The sequence below is a fragment of the Triturus cristatus genome, chromosome 7 (genome assembly GCF_964204655.1).
Source record: "Triturus cristatus chromosome 7, aTriCri1.1, whole genome shotgun sequence".
Lineage (NCBI taxonomy): Eukaryota > Metazoa > Chordata > Amphibia > Caudata > Salamandridae > Triturus > Triturus cristatus.
Genome location: NC_140590.1, coordinates 889,162,767 through 889,179,257, shown reverse-complemented (window position 1 = coordinate 889,179,257; position 16,491 = coordinate 889,162,767).

Here is a 16,491-nt window from a genome sequence, read left to right as displayed (position 1 = left end):
ACGGTGTGGAGCCGTCATGAGCATGCGAGGGGTTAAAATACATTTGAACCTTCATGATTGATGCTATACAAGGACAACTTTTGACGTATAGTATGACCTCAAAGGTAAGAAAAAAGTAAATCGTTTTGTTCTTAACTCGTTTTTGCTATATTTAGATTACTTTGAAATCTGTGAACCTATTTGTCTTTTAGTATTATATTCGAGCAAGGGTCTCCCAAACATCTGGGTGCAGCAGCACCTTCACATATTGGATTCAAATTATTTAGGATTTCTGAAAGCGAAATTCAGAGTGACACCTCAGCAAAACTTCCTAACATTTTGAAAAAATGGCCCCATTAATGAAAGTAACTTAGGCAAAATAATTAAAGATATATGCTGGGCTTAGTTTGTGGTGGAAGAATCGACTGTCCCCTACAGCACACTTTTTATGATAACTCATTGAAACATCTGCTAACTATGAAAACACTCTCACTGTACAAGAGCAGGAGAAGGGAAATTGCAGGGGGTGAAGTCTAGAGAGAGAGGTGCGGATCCTTAAACCACTTACTGTGTAACCAATCCTGGAGGAGCTTCTGGGGAGGCAGGGCCATGGAGAGGATATGCGGCTTTGTGCAACTTTACACTTTGTCATATGGCTTATACGTTCCCAAGTAAAAGTGTGTATTTGTTGGACAACATGAACATAAGAACTGTGTGAAAATGATAATTTCACACACCATCATAATATGTTGGCTTAAGTCCTGCTAGCTCACAGTGCACTGTCTATATACCCCTAACCTGACAAGGTGACAAATGGATTGTGCAACCTCAGAACATAACCCAGACTCCCCAAGTAAATCATGATAACAGGTCTAGAACCTTTTTGTTTGATTACTCATGGATACCCAAAGAGATACACAAGAAATACACAACATGCAGTTTCAATATTTATTAAAGCATTGTGATTCTTGAGTAAAATATGTGCTCTGCAATAATCAATAGAAGAAAACAGAATAACGTATTTAGCATTAGGATAATGGTGAAAAAGATAAACAGTTCAGCCATTTTGCTGTTACAGAATATATGCTTGCATATAAGTACTGAAATATATTGTACTCCTACCTAGCGCTACCTAACCTAGTGTGCATATGGTGGGTGAATCTTCCAAATACCTGTAAGGTGATATAACTCCCCATTGCCTGTACGTAAGTGTCAACAGGCTGCCCGTCTTGGTGGAGAGCTGATCAGCATCCCTCACAGGAGGTAGACAGGAATCAGCTGGGCTGGAATTCCGGTTTGGGGTGACCTCTCAGTGCCAGCAAAATGCTCCTCTAACTACAAGGAAGTGAGGCCGCTTATATAATAAACATCACCCATGTTGCCATGTCGAAGCCCCAGTCAGGCCACTATTGTTGATTCTATTATGATAGCTATGTCACTGAATGACTATAATAACAACAACATTTGACATAGTGAACTTAGCCCTTAAACAGAATGTTCATGGTATTGTGATAATATGCCTACAAAGTGGAAATGTAAGCAATGCTGTTTCAGAGAATATTATCCTGCACAGGTACTGAATGAAATGTGTGTCAAATGACATTGTTTTTAAGAAAGAAGGCAACTTAAAAATGGTGGTGTTCCTACTCAGGCCAAATGAAAACACATGACAACTTGGGATGGCAGGACTGCCTTTCCATGTGATAACTGACTAGATGATGCACAAGAACCAAATTCTAAATGCTGCTGTTTGCTTGATACTGTCCGTAAGTTTCAATACAAGCAGTAGCCTGGAACATGTACATGTACTCAGCCTTTGTTTTTACAAATGATATTCTACATCATGTTCTGTATTGCAGGGCTTGTTTTTCGAACTTGTCCCTTAATGACCGAACCACTCGAGATGGAGTCACACAGTGGTAGGGATGCTGTGAGATGTTCCAAAAAGCCTTGCACTCTGATTGGCTTATTTGCTGCGGGCTGTTATTGTTAACATGTGGGGTGTATACATTTTTCTTTACACAATCAAACTCAGGTGTAGGTCCTGTTTTTTAGCATACACATAGTGTGGAAATCCCTGTGTTTACTCAAACGATTTTTAAGGGAATTTAAAGTGCAAATGTTCCAGTGTTAATCAACAAGCAGAAAGTGTTGCTAATTACGGGTGTAATAGGAGTATTTGTGAAAATTACAAGAAGTTTGTGAGAGAAAAACATTGCAACTTCACACACTATCCATCGAGGAAGACCTCGCTGCACAGGTGTGTATGGTTGTTTTTTTTTATTTACTTCTTCCATCTGAGACTATGACCCACTTCCATATGATGGGTCTTATTCTGAAGCTATCGGAGATTTGGGGGCATATTATCAAGCCAGGCGATACAATTATCGCCGCTTTAGCGACAGAAAACTGACGCTAAAACGGCGATAATGGGCTTGATAATATGCTCTTTGGAATTCCAATTGAAACCCATGTTAGATGTGAAGGACATCTAACATGGGCTTCAATTCAGTTTTTGTCCACTGAGAGTACACTGTGTCTTTGTGTGATCTGAAACCAGACTGTTAGTCTGACAGTAAGCCATAATGTTCAGTAAAGATAGAGAGATGAGTAAAATGAACCCCTCATTTTCTTTCCCTAAGAATGGTCCAATTGATATGGACCTGCAGCTTGAGATGGGTGGAGGTTTTTCTTTATGAGGAGAGGTCTAATGTAGGAGGTTTTGAGCTCAGGTGGGAATTAACCTAGTGCCAGAGCCGTATAGATTTTTTTTTTTACTGGACGCACAATTCTGGGGAAATCTTATTGATATGGAAGTCCTGTCTAAATATGAAAGTGACCACTTCCCTCTTCGCCTCTCCCTTTATGGAGATGGCGAGGGAGGGAGCAGGACCCCTCAACTATCCTGAGGTGCCCTTTCAGTCAGTAATACCCGAAGGAGAATTAAGTGGGAGACCATTATGCATCTGAGCCCAAGTACCCCTTATTATACATACCAAGATCTAGTTCCAATTTTGTCCTACATGGCTAACTTAGAGGCAGCACCCAATAAGATTATGGATGTCCACTTCGAATGAATTGAAAACTTGAAGATTTGTTTTTTTACTAAATCTACCCCATATAATAAACTCCCCCTGAAGGCAGACCGTACATGGTACGATAGGGCTTGTAGGTCAGCTAAGAGCAATGTTCTTAGTGCTCTTAAAAGAGGGTTCCCGCAGACTATAAAGTTGGCCAGAGAAGACTACAAACTAGCCTTAAAACAAGCAAAATCCACATGGGATACAGCAATTTGGCGTGACATTTTGTCTGTGACACTCTCAGGGGACCAGGTAGTCTTCTGGCATATAATAGCACATGGCTCCAAGACACAGAGGATGAAGCCAGAATCACACATTCTTCCCCAAGACTTGGTGAACTGTTTTGAATCTCTATATAGTAGTTTCCCTTCCACAACGGCAAATACTGATTCCCTTGGTTTCATGCTAACCCCTATATCCTGTAAGATGTCCCTTAAACCAGATATTGTTAAAGATGGATGGGCTTTCACAATGGCTGACGTGGCTGTGGCCATTAGATCTCAGATGGCAGGAAAGTCACATGCGCTACATCGAATACCTGCGGACCTCTGTAAGTCAGAACCAGTAACCTGGACACCCTACCTTACATGCGTTTTAAATGCCATCTTAGCAGGAGACGAGTTCCCTCCCCCATGGAAAGGGGCAGAGCTTATTGCTCTACACAAGAAAGGCCCAAAGTGTGACCCAGCCAACTACAGCCAAATAAACCTTATTGATTCAAGCCAATACAATGTTTGTAAGCTTTTACTGCTCTCTCCAACTTGTTATTTGAGTTTTTCACTTCTTCAGGCGTCCCAAACATGTGGATTTCGCCCTTGCAGCTGAATCTCACGTTTGCCAAATATAGCATAGCGTACTGGATCCCCAGATCCTGTAGTTTCTTTTTTGTGGCAGTCAATTTCCTCCTAGCATCTTGCACTGCCTGAGTGAATTCCGGGTTAAACAGGGATATTGTTTCCGGCATGTTGAATTTCTTTTTTATCTTATCCCAACTTTAAAATCGTGTCATGATCTCTATTTTTCAGTAGTTGGGCAATATGAAAATGTGGTGGGGAGCTCGGAATTGGTCTGGATGCCAAAGACGAATGGGCCCTCTTAACTACAAATTCTAAGGAAAGGTTGTCCCAACCGAAGATATCAATCAAGAGCTTCTCAACGTAGTCCTCTACCTGCCTCATCTTCATTGTTTCAAGGACTCCCATGACCTGCAGATTGCTTCGGTGACAGAGAGCTGCCAAATCTTCAGCCTTCGCCTTCGCTCTTTCCATTTCAGCTCATCATGGATCTTAGCTTGTGTCATGGCATTTTGATAGAAATCAAAGGTGCACCATTCTACCAGCTCCATTCTCCTGCGTTATTTATGAAGGCGATCATTCATATCATCTTATGTCCTAGTTAGGTAGTAAATCTTAGTGTCTATTGTTGGCAGACTTCCCCTCATATCAAACAAAATAGACCTGAAGCCCACAAAATCATCCCTCCCTGGGTGTGGGCAAGGCTATTAGCTTGCTCAGGAGACAGCATTGTGATCTGGTCAATTTTTTGTTGCTATCAAATGGGAACTTAGGATGTTTGTGTTTTTACCATTTTGAATTTCGGAGTAGGTCACAGGCCCTTCGTAGCAGCAGTCTCTTCTAAGAGGCATTTAGTTTCAGAGTAAATATAGTGTCAGGGCTAGACTCCCTACAGTCATAAAGAGGGGAGTATCTACTATGTCTCTCCCAGCAATACACACAAGACAACGTTCAAGGCAATATTCTAAATGGCAATAGTCGCTGCGTAGCAGGCACTCCAGTCGTTGGGAACTCCTCACACTCGCAGGCAGCTACAATCTGCACTCCTTCACCTCTTCTAATGACTCAGATGGGCTTTCAGTTATCAACAGGAGTGCTTCAATTGGCCTCCATACTCAAGCAGGGCAGCTGTTTCACAAAAAGTGGGGAGTGAGAGGTTCACAACAAAGCCTGGTCGCTGTGTGGCCTGCACCCAGGACTTCCTCTGTATGGTGGGGGATTCATATGAGCCTTTATGAGCCCCAAGGAGCCTACTGCAGTATAAGTGCATCTTCTGGCAGGCCTCTATCACTTCTTTGAGCATTCCTACAGGCAACAGCCCAGCAATCAGATGCACTTGGCAGCGCAGCTCAGCCTCTCCAGCTCTATGGGTTATGCTCCCATTCCCACCAGTATCTCCAAATTTCACTGCAGGCGGTGTGAAAAAGCAGTAAGGGGGCCCCATACAGGCAGTTGTCATGACAGCAGCCCAGGGAGCACTGGGACAGTGCCTGTGGCTTCTTCCTTGGCGCCAGCAGGCCTATGGCCTCAGAGTGAGAGCTTACAAGCCACCTACTATGCCAAGGTTGTCATCTGTCAAACTTCCACCCGGTTTGACGGATTCCGCCATGTCTTTCAGGGCTGCACAGACTCCATTCTGCTCTTTTTTATCTTTTAACTTTCAGGCATTGTGCTTACAGCATCAGATTACCAGTTTTGGAGGCTAAATGTAACGGATATTCTATCCGGCCTCAGGAGCTATATCTCAGCACAACCATCTTGGTTTGCACACTATAGAGCACCCCCTAGTTGCTGTTGTTGGTGATATTTTTTGCTTACCAAGTAAACCTTAGTGACCCAAAATTTCTCAGAATAGGGCCTGAGGCACTTCTTCGAATGTGATTGGAGAATCCAAGGGCAGAGATGACAGAAGCAGTAGATTGTAAGAAAACTTTGAGGATATGGGTGAACAATGAAATGATGTGCTCTTACAAGTGCAAGAGGGAACCTAATGTATTGTCTTTGAACAAGACAAGCCACTTATTGGAAGAAGAGAGTAAAGTTCCAGGAAGTTAGGTTTTTGAAATCTAGCCACCATCACAGCTGTGACTTTGCCCCTTTGAAATACCCCCCTTCCTTGACACGTTATGATGCCACAGGCTTTAAAAAGGAGTCAATTCAGTGCTACACAGGATTTTGAGGTATCAACAACCAAAGGATCATTGTGAGACAAACTTCACCTCGCCGGCCACGGCTGTGTTATGTGTGCGCCAAGCACATGTAGACCATGCAAAAAGTGCAAAGAGAGAATGGAATCTACCTTTTTCATTTGACCACTTTAGTAGCATGGCCTGCTCATTTACAGGGCAGAGGAGTACTGTCCAGATTGCAGTGGCGGCTGCCTCTGTACGGGGGTGGTGATGTAGTGGGGAGGCGGAAGGTGGGAGGCATGATATGAAAATAAAAAATTGACTTACGTTTTTGGCCACTGCCGCACGTCTCTACTCAGTCCTCGCATAGCACCGGAAGCACCCAGACTCCCGGACTCTCCCAGTCAATCACGATGCTGCAGGCATTAACTGGGAGGTTGGGCATATTCTCCTCGAGGCTGTGAAACACAGCCCAGTGCAGAACATACCAAGTGTGCATGACTGTTTGGATGACCGCAGAGGGCTGGCAAAGCTGTCATGCGCACTTAGGGTGAGAGTGCAAACAACTCCTTCTCCCTCTGACGATGGCGAGAACAGCCCCGTCCTGCCCGGCCTTGCTGGAGTCAGAGTCCTGCAAAGAAAAATAATATGATAATAACTTCTTGTCATTATCATTTTATTTTTATTGGGCTACGATCCTCCGCCTTAGCGGAGGAGCCGTCACTGCCAGATTGTCTTTGACCAATGAGCAAAATGAAGTTCCTTCTCTCAACTATGTTATTGTTGATAAACTCTAAGAGCAGATTGGGATCACTGCAGTAGTTAACCAAAGCTTAGCTGATATCAGGAGTCATTTGTGTTGTGCTTTGTAAATATCGAGATATTGCCCAATGTATGATCACACTACTTGTGCTTAGGTGTGCTTAGGTCAAAAATCTCTGTGTCATCACTTCCTGTCTGGTCTTACACTATGCAAACCAATGCTTCCAAGCACTAAAGGGTCAGAGTCTCATGGCCAGATCTCTGGACTGGACTTGCAAAGCTGCTATGGGCCTTATTTATGAGGTGTGGCATCACTGCGACAAAGCCGCGATGCAACACTTCACAGTATGCCCACCTTGCGACACTATGGATGCGCCATATTTACAGTACGGCTCATCATGTTGCAAGGAGTTACAGATACGTCAGTATAACTGACGTATCTGTAGGTGCAAAAGTGATCCATTGCTGGGGTGTGTCGGAAAACAGACGCAACTTCACCAATGTGTCCCTTCACATAGGGCAAGCCCCATGTGAAAGAGCCTGCGTGACCCTTACGCCTGCCATGAGGCCGGCATAAGGATTTTATGCAATGGCGTCCTCAAAGTGGCCCACTGAAATCTTATAGATTTCAATGCGCCAATCTACGAGGCTTTGATGCGGGAGAACGCCCACCCTGCATACATTATACCTGGCGCAGGTATAATGTAGCGCAGGGGTTTACAAAGTGACGCATCTGCCTAGATGCGTCACTTCGTAAATATAAAGCAGCATGGCGCGATATTTACGCCGCCGCAGGCTGTCATAAAGTGACGCAACAGCGGCATAAATGTGACTCAGAGCTTCACAAATAAGGTCCTCTGTATATATCATAAAAACATACATGTTATAATAACCAGCCTCTTCGGTTCATCGAACCCGTATCAAGGGCAGATAATTCAGAATAAGGATATCCTGCAGCCGCAAAAGGAAAAGGCTTCGTTTTGCTCCAGCGCCCGCGCGCATCAATAACAGAAGCATATATCCTGAGATCAGTTTTAAAATAGCAGCGGATTACACACACTTTATCTTGAAGTGTTTAAGGCTCAGCGGCGCTAATCCTGCTTATATTTCTGTTTCATGCAATCTAACTACCGGACTCTGGCTGGATGGGAGATAAATGAATTCCTGTCAGCTGCGGTCATGCTCGCCCCTGGCATCCGGGAGTTATGGCTCCAAATTAGAAGCGAAGTATAATAAAAGGCGCGTGTTAAACTATGCACAACCCTTATGTAGTTGAACTGTCAGCGTGAGGTGTACCTGCTAGAGATCTATTTAGTACAATTAGGACGTGAAGGCTTGTCTCCTTGAGGCCTGGTACCCTGCAGCCCTCCGGAAGAAGGATGTCGGCAAATTAGAGCAAAGAAATAATTGAAGAATGCAAATCAGAACTCTTGTTTACTGTGAGACATTCATTAGGAAGTGAGACCCAGCCCAACCCCAAGGAACGACGACCTCAACAAGGCATTGTGTGCGTATATCTCTGTATAGGGACGTAAACAGATAGGGCTCGTGGGTGCCAAAGGTCACGCACCTGGTGTAGACTGTTGAGTAATTCTAGCTCTGTACCGTTGCTCCAAGATCAAGAAAGGAACCGCGGCCGCCAGCTCTACCACGGACCCCAATTACCCAGGCCCCAAAGAGCAGCAAACAGCACACTCTCAAGAGCCATCCGCCAAGCTGATGGGGGTGCAGGTGTGGAGATATTAGCAAAGAGTGCCTGACGGCAGCCATTTTGGATTCGTTTGTCATTCATCCTGGCTGTTTAGAATGATGCCTACTGGCAATGTGGCACTGATTTCTATTCTGTTTATTTGGAATTGCCACTAAATGAAAATCTCTATCCCGCTTACGTACAGGGAAGTAACGTGTGCTGTTGCTGCTCCATCGATGCATAGTGGACATCTCCCCTTATGACGCCCTGCTCAGCTCAAGGACTTTGTCATTTGGGAAGTTGAAAGCCTGAATTGCATTTGTTCTTTCATCCTCATATGGTACTCAGGCCATTTAAGTTTACTTTGTGCCACAAGTTATATATAACTTTAGGTACAGGTACCTTTAGTTCCTGGCCAAACCCCTATAGTTTGTATATGTGGCACTGTTCAATCTTTGGTGTCATAATGCTGCAGATTTTTTTTGCTGATGTTCTGTCCAAACAGAAAAGCCTTTCATCGAAATGATTTCAACAATGGATCCTGTCACCGATGGTGCTTTCACAGATTTTAGGGGTTCCAGGTAGAAAGGTGTAATGGAGTTGGTGAACCTGACTTATCCCGGATGGCATGTTTCTGATGACCATGATACTAAATATATAAATAGCCTACATCCTTACGGAACGTGGACGAGAAATCCATTCATTTGTAATGTCATTTTTACTGCACATTATACTTGCATTTAGCCAGTTTCTACAAGCTCCCACATTGGGATATATTTTAGAATGCAGGTACAGTGAGATGAGATCATTTGCATGGGATCACACATGTTCATGTGGCGAAGGCAGAACTATCCCGCATTGCAAACCAACTTCACCATAATACAGGTGTGCACATCCAGCCTTTGCAAGCAGGATGGAATGCATGAGCTATGTAAAAAGGGGATTATTGCTGTGAGGCAGAGAGCTACTCACATGACCTACCCAGTGTCAGACACACCGGGTGGAGGTGACTGTTCTGACAGCCTGGTCTGCTGCGCGTGGACAGCAGGTTTGGCTTCTGGTGATCCCTTCCAGGTGATGGAGACAGCACCACCGAAACTATGTTTCAGAGCTGTCTTAAAACACACCACAAAAGTGTTCTAGAGCATCAAGCAGCTTCGTGTGTGGTGGAGCAAAAACCTCTTGCCCACCTCTATTATTCCAGCTTGAAGCCATGAGCCATGTCAGCTGGCAGCAGCTCCAGCAAAGCAGGAGTCTCTCAAAACCTCTTCTTCTCTATGGGCCCGGATTCCTGAAATAGGTGCAACGTTTGACCTTTACCCCTAAGTCTGTCCTTAAGTTACTCATGCTGGGGGGATATTTACCAACCTTCCCTTCTGAAGCACTTATTACTAGTATCCTGAACAACAATATTAAGTGAAAGGGATTTTAAAAAACTGTTTTTTCAAGCATTTAGGGGTAGGAGATTTGACACATTTCTAATGAAACTTTAGAAATCATGTATCCTCCACCTCCCTTTCTCCCCTCCTGTCGAAAACCCATCAGAGTGGTGTGTGCTCCTTCTTAACCCTTTCTGCAGCGGCTGCATTTTGATCTCCCTGTGACAACTCTCATATAACATTGGATAATGCACTCACACATGTTGGAAACCGTCCAACATATTGCATCTACGTGGAAGAGTATCACAATTTATGGGACTTCCCTGACCAGCCCTGTGCCACCCACGAGTGACACTTAGCAGTATCGTTATGCTACGTTAGACTTTGACACTCCTGCGTGCTCTATTAAACTTTACTGTTCGGTATTCCTAGTATAGCGCACACAGTCCTCTTCTGGGGAATTAGTGTTATACAATACTCTAAAATTAAAATAAATGAACTTAAGAGTGAGTAAGGTACGCATTCATAAACTCTGCATTTTTATTTCACTCATATCTGAATTTCTGAACTTTTGTAAATACTTTTCAAAATACTCAGGGGAATGTTTCTCTTATTTACAGGAATATGTCAGCATATTTCTTTTGAAAATCAGGACCTTAGTCCGGGAAACACCCTTTTTATATGTTTTATTCACAACCCTGATTTCGGACATCTGGGGCGGCTCAAGCCCTACATTGTTCTCCAGGCACTTTATGCCAAAACTACGTTCTTCGTGAAACATTTGTTTCTAAGTCACAGTAGCAAAGACTCAGAAAAATGTGAGAAGTTGTATAATTTATTTTAAATCATGACACAGGGCGAGTGTTCCTTATGTGCTATTAGCACAAAATAAGCAAGAATGGATATCACATATTAATGTATATATTCACTGAAAAAAACAAAAAATTAAAAGTGGCAGTCATAGTGTTACAGTTAGGTGTTCAAAAAAACCATTAGAAATTCAGAGACAAAACCCAAAGGTTAAAGTGACATTATATTTAGGTTGCATTGCCAATTCCAACATAACATTTAATCTAAAAGAAATGCAGAAGGTCACCACTTATAGGCAACTGTAATAACTATAGCTCGTCTCCTGAAGTAACTATAATTTGCGCCCACACCATGCACTGTGTTGTCATAAATTGTGTAATTGAAGAGGTCATCAGGGATGTTATCAGTGCTGTCATTGTACATCATCACTGATGTAATATGTGAGGTATAAAGAGGATGCGAGTTATATGTACTCAGGTCTCAAGTTATAGTTACTTCAGTTAAGTATAAGTGGTGAATTTGTGTTTATTTTTAGTTGAACATTTTATGTTGCAAGTGGCATTGTCACCTAAGTAGAGCATCACATTAACCTTTTTTCAGTGAATTTCTAGGGAGCCTTTTAATGCTAGTCACTGCCAACATATAAAAGGCAAATGTATAGGTTTTGTCAAGAGGTCATTGTAATGTCTGTCAATACACATGTAAATAAAGTAATTATGTAAAAAAAAAAGACATTAAACAAGTTTTACACTCCTCAAGCCACACAACACAGCCATAAGATCAAACACAAGAGGTCCTTGTATTCCCAAGCTGAAGAGCAAATGCTCCAACTCTGTGAAGGTTTAAAAAAGGATCAAATGTTCCAGGTGTCAAGCTCTATAGTCTCCTTGAAAAATAGGGTTATTTTTTTAAGTATTTCTGGACACTGGTATACTATCTGCAGTCCCCCCAGCTCCCACAACACTTAACAAATATGCTGGTGGTCCCCCTTCCCAGACTGATAAACAGAACAATTAATCTTGTGGGACTCCTTTGTTTCAAACAATAAAGCGCTTTCCTACCACATTCCAATCAATACTTAATTTGTATTCTCAACATTGATATAGTTCATTATATACAATTAAAATAGTGCAGACGGCACAGTGCTCAATGTGCAGTGGTGTGCAAAATTAAACAATGGTCGATATATACTTTAGGGATGTCATATATATATTCTTCTATACAACAGTAACGTGGTATGTGTTCCTTAATTACTGTTTCCAACTTCCCTAGGGTAAAAGACAATCCCAGTCAGAAATGTCAACGTTTCGATCCTATGTGATCTTTACCAGGACATAAGTATGCCGTCTGGCACAATATCTCTCCGCAGTGTACATCATGCTTCCGGAGGGGTGGTAATTGCCACTGGATCACAGTTTTCTCTGCTATTCATAGCAAGACACCTGGGAAACCAATTCTTCAGTCTTCCTACAAGCATGCTTGTGCACGTCCACTAGCGACACTGGGAACTGAGTTATAACTTTAATTTACATACCACCTTCACATTACTATAAGTCACTCACCTATGTACACAATGTTACTTATAACTTACATTTTAACTTAACACATCACCTTGAAATCACTTATTATGAGTTGGGCAGCTTCGTTCACAGTGTTCTCACATCACTCATCATACTACTTTAACTATAAGATACCGCGCGAAGGTCACCGGAGAGCGATGAACCTATGAGCAATGCCTGTGCTGTTTGAGAGGGATCAAAGTATAAGAGATATACACCCTCGCGACTGAGTGGGAGCTGGTACGTGGGCCCGTGGCTGTCACTAGTCACTTTTGATTTAATGTTAGATGTCCAGGGAGGTGATTGCTGACCTCAATTGCCCTGACGGATTTGCCGCCAATATATAAAGGCAATGAAACATGTTGGCCGTCCTTGAAGTGGTTTACAACATGCTGTGTTTTTAATGTTGAGTAAACTCACACTTCGGATTAAAAGGGTATAATTATACATGTGAGTTTAGCTCAATTTTATTTGAGACGTTTTGTTTCCTTTTTTCACGGGGTCTCTATTTTCTATTTGTTTTCATTAGTGATATGTTGATCACACTTTTGTTGACACCTTCTTTTTCACTGGACACACAATTTCTTTTCTATATGAGAAAGTTACTGATGATGACAAAACGTGGGCAAGCTGGTGAGAACCTGACAGTAGATCCTCTGGTGGTGCGCACGTGAGGTACTTTCTCATTTCTCCATATGAGGTACTTTTTCATTCCTCCACACATTTTTCTTTGTGGTATACATACACTTAATTATAGAGGGTATGTTGTTTGACGAGTGACTTGACTGACAAAAAAATTATTTTCCTTTTTATGAAAACATTAGAGATATGGGCACAGTGGAGCAGGTTAGACTGTATAATTGAGCAGCTGATTTTGGGCTGAGATAAAAAGTATCCACCTCTACCAGTCCTACACAAAAAATATATGAGTGGTGCCCGTGAACGCCAGATGTTTTGTGTTTGAAGATTGGATCTGCCTTTAGCCTTATCACACCGTAGAATGCATGGCTTACGTGGCGCACTAGCGTGGTACCTCTCTTTTCAGTCTTTCCAGCAGGTTCTTGGCCAACGATGTGTAGACTCCTCAGTGAAGCTTTAGTTATCAACTGCTTCACAGTAGCCGGAGTTGCGCTTTGACACATACACCAAACGTCGATTCTGCATTTCGACGGAAGCACACGTGGCATGCACAAGCAAGTTCCCCTATTTCTTCACCAGTTGTAGCGTCCTTCCAAGCCTGGGTACTCGCCAGTGACTACGCGACACACGGAGCTTAACGTAATCTGGGGCTTATTTATGAGCCCATGCGTCACTTTTGTGCCGCCAGTTCGTCACTTTTTGTGATGCACTAGCGGCATAAAAAATGCACCTAGTTGCACCATATTTACAAAGTGACGCATCGAGGTAGATGCGTCACTTTGTAAACCCCTGCGCCACATTATACCTGCGGCAGGTATAATGTATGCAGGGGGGCGTTCCGACACAGGAAAGGGTCGTAGAAGTGACGCAATGAAATCTGTAAGATTTCACTGCGCCACTTCTAGGACACTAATGCGTCAATATCTTACGCCTGCCTCATGGCAGGCGTAAGACTGATGCAGGCACATTTAACATGGGACTTGCCCATGTGTAATGACCCATTGCTGGAGTTGGGTCACTTTTGTGACACACTCCAGCAATGCGTCATTTTTGCACCTACGGATACGTCAGAAAAACTGACGTATCTGTAACTCCTTGTGACATGATGCGTCATACTGTAAATATGAAGCATCATTGGTGTCGCAAGAAGGGCGCAATGAAAAGTGACACATTGCTGTTTTCTCACAGCGATGCGTTACTTTTAATAAATGAGGCCCTACATCTTTATTCGTCTACGTGTAACCGCAAACTCCACATTCTAAATCGGCATTCACTGTGCTACACTCTTCTGCTTACGTCACAGTTCTAGGGAGTCTATCAGGAGCCACAAGGGTTCTGTCATTGCTAACTCACACAACACTACAGTCAGGATGGGTGCTGTGCTAATTAAGAAATAGAAATGCCCGCCCAGCCCCGCAACTTTCGAACTTCACTAGCTGCCACTGGTTTGTACTCAGTGGTTTGGGCTTGTCTCCTCTGACTTGCCGGTTCCACCCCACCCCAAACTGTAAACACCTTAGCATTCACATCGTGCATTCGAGTAATCTGCTGCCCAGTGTTTCACAGCTCAGAATAATTTGCAGAATTCACACTCCCAAACAGCATAACATTTTCAGGCTGTGGTCGAGTAGCTCATAGGCAAAAGGTTTTAACTAGACAACTAAGCCAAGTGTGTCGACGATGCTTACTTGCAGCCTGCGGAGCGGGGCAGTTTCATGTTAAATTGGGCATTGCACAACAAACCCACTCAGTACGCACCGAGAGAACTAATGCATGCTGATGCGCGGAAGCGAGCAGCGAGAGGATGCAGAAGCGCCCGGCAGCCGAGGAGTTAAGGCGCATTTGCATGATTGCTTGCTGTGAGTCAGTTGTGTGACATTCAATCAGGGCTGTCCTTATCAGAACATGACAAGAGCCAATGAGTTGTTTTTCTTTCCCTCCTCTATATGTCAAGTCATTTTCCGTCGGCATATGCTGTTAAACTCCGTGTCAAACGGGGGAATATGCCAAACCCCTCGCAGACGAGGAGACTGCGGCAACCGGTAAACACTTCTATCTGCCGCTATCCGGGCAGCCGAGAATAACGGGCCCGTTCCTGACCCCGCTGCCCTCCCCCGACCCTTGCTATTTATACACGCACTCTAATTACCACACTGTTGTATCGTCTCGTTTCCAAGAGGGTCCTTGGGGCAATGGGCTATATTAACAGAGAGATTTTCATTTCACAAATTCACCTCAGCAGTCCGAACACTGGGCAAACAGGGCTGGCGAGAGGGCCTCGGCCCATGGTAATGAGTCGGAGAGATTAAAACTCCCTCCCACGAGTAATGCACGGCAAGAACGGACCTCATGAAGAAGCGCGTCCGTTTCACCCCGAGAATGACTCTACTAGCATACGAATGAATGTCCGCGCTCTTTCAAGGCTCAAGCTGCGCTGAGACTGTTCGGAATTCCACGTCACGACTGCCCATCTTTTTTACGCGCATTATATCTGTTTCGAAACAAATCACTCTAAAGCATATGGCGTGGAATTGCCCAGCTAGAATGACATGGACATTATTCAAATAATCGTTGTTTTCTTTGTTTTTATACGGGGGTCCTATTCATTTCCCCCTGTAACATTGGGGCCAGCTGGCCACCTCTGAACTTCCTTCTCGACTTTCAACCTCGCTTCCAGCCCAGTTTGTTCTTTTTTCCATTTCTTATTCTCAATCATTTTCTGCTTTCACATTTTCCATTTCAAAGTAGGTGCCCCTATGGATTGTCCTTTCACACCACACGCCCACCATTGCTTCTTCAGAGACCTTTATCCCATATCTTTTTAAATATAATTCCCATTTACTGGCGTTAAATCCTTTTTTGTTTCTTGTTTTTAATCCTCATTTAGTTTTGCTTGATTAACATAAGCACGAAAGAACTAAAGTCAAACAATGGTGGTATAGGAGGCATGCACCCTATGAAAGTATTGAGCAGTGAATCAGGGGGCAGATTTACAACAACTGGCGCATCCCTGTATATCAGCAGGGATGCGCCAGTTATTGTGCATCACGGCTCCGCCACCATGGATGCGCCGCATTTACAATGCGGCGCAGCATGGGGCAAAAATGGACAGATGCGTGACGCATCTGCTGCCGTAAAGGCAGCACATTGCTGAAGTTGTGTCTCAAGCGCGACGCAGCTCCAGCAAGGCTCGGGGGTGCCCTATCTTTAAAATGCTGCGTCAATCCTTCAAGCAGGCGCAGGGTTTTGATGCAGCATGGCCTTAAAAGTAGCTGAGTGAAATCTTTTAGGAGGCGTTCCTGCGCCGGAATGCCCCCCCCCTGCGCCGGAACGCCTACATGTGGCGCAGGGCTTTACAACGTGACGTATCTCCCAGATGCGTCACGTTGTAAGTACCCCGCACCATGGCGCTGGCTTTGCGCCGTCGCTGCGTCACAAAAGTGACGCAACAGCGGCGTAAAAGAGGTGCACGAAGCTTGTAAATCTGCCCCCAGGTGTTCAACGTTACAGCAGTCACAAAAAGCTTAAGATAAGTAGCTGTTCCGAAGATTCAACCCATCACCACAACATCCTTCAATCGTAAACATGGCAAAGCCTGGCAGATTTCCACAACACAGCAACTGATGGCCGTCAAGTCATCTGTGGCCCATTTGTCAAGGCAATTGTTCTG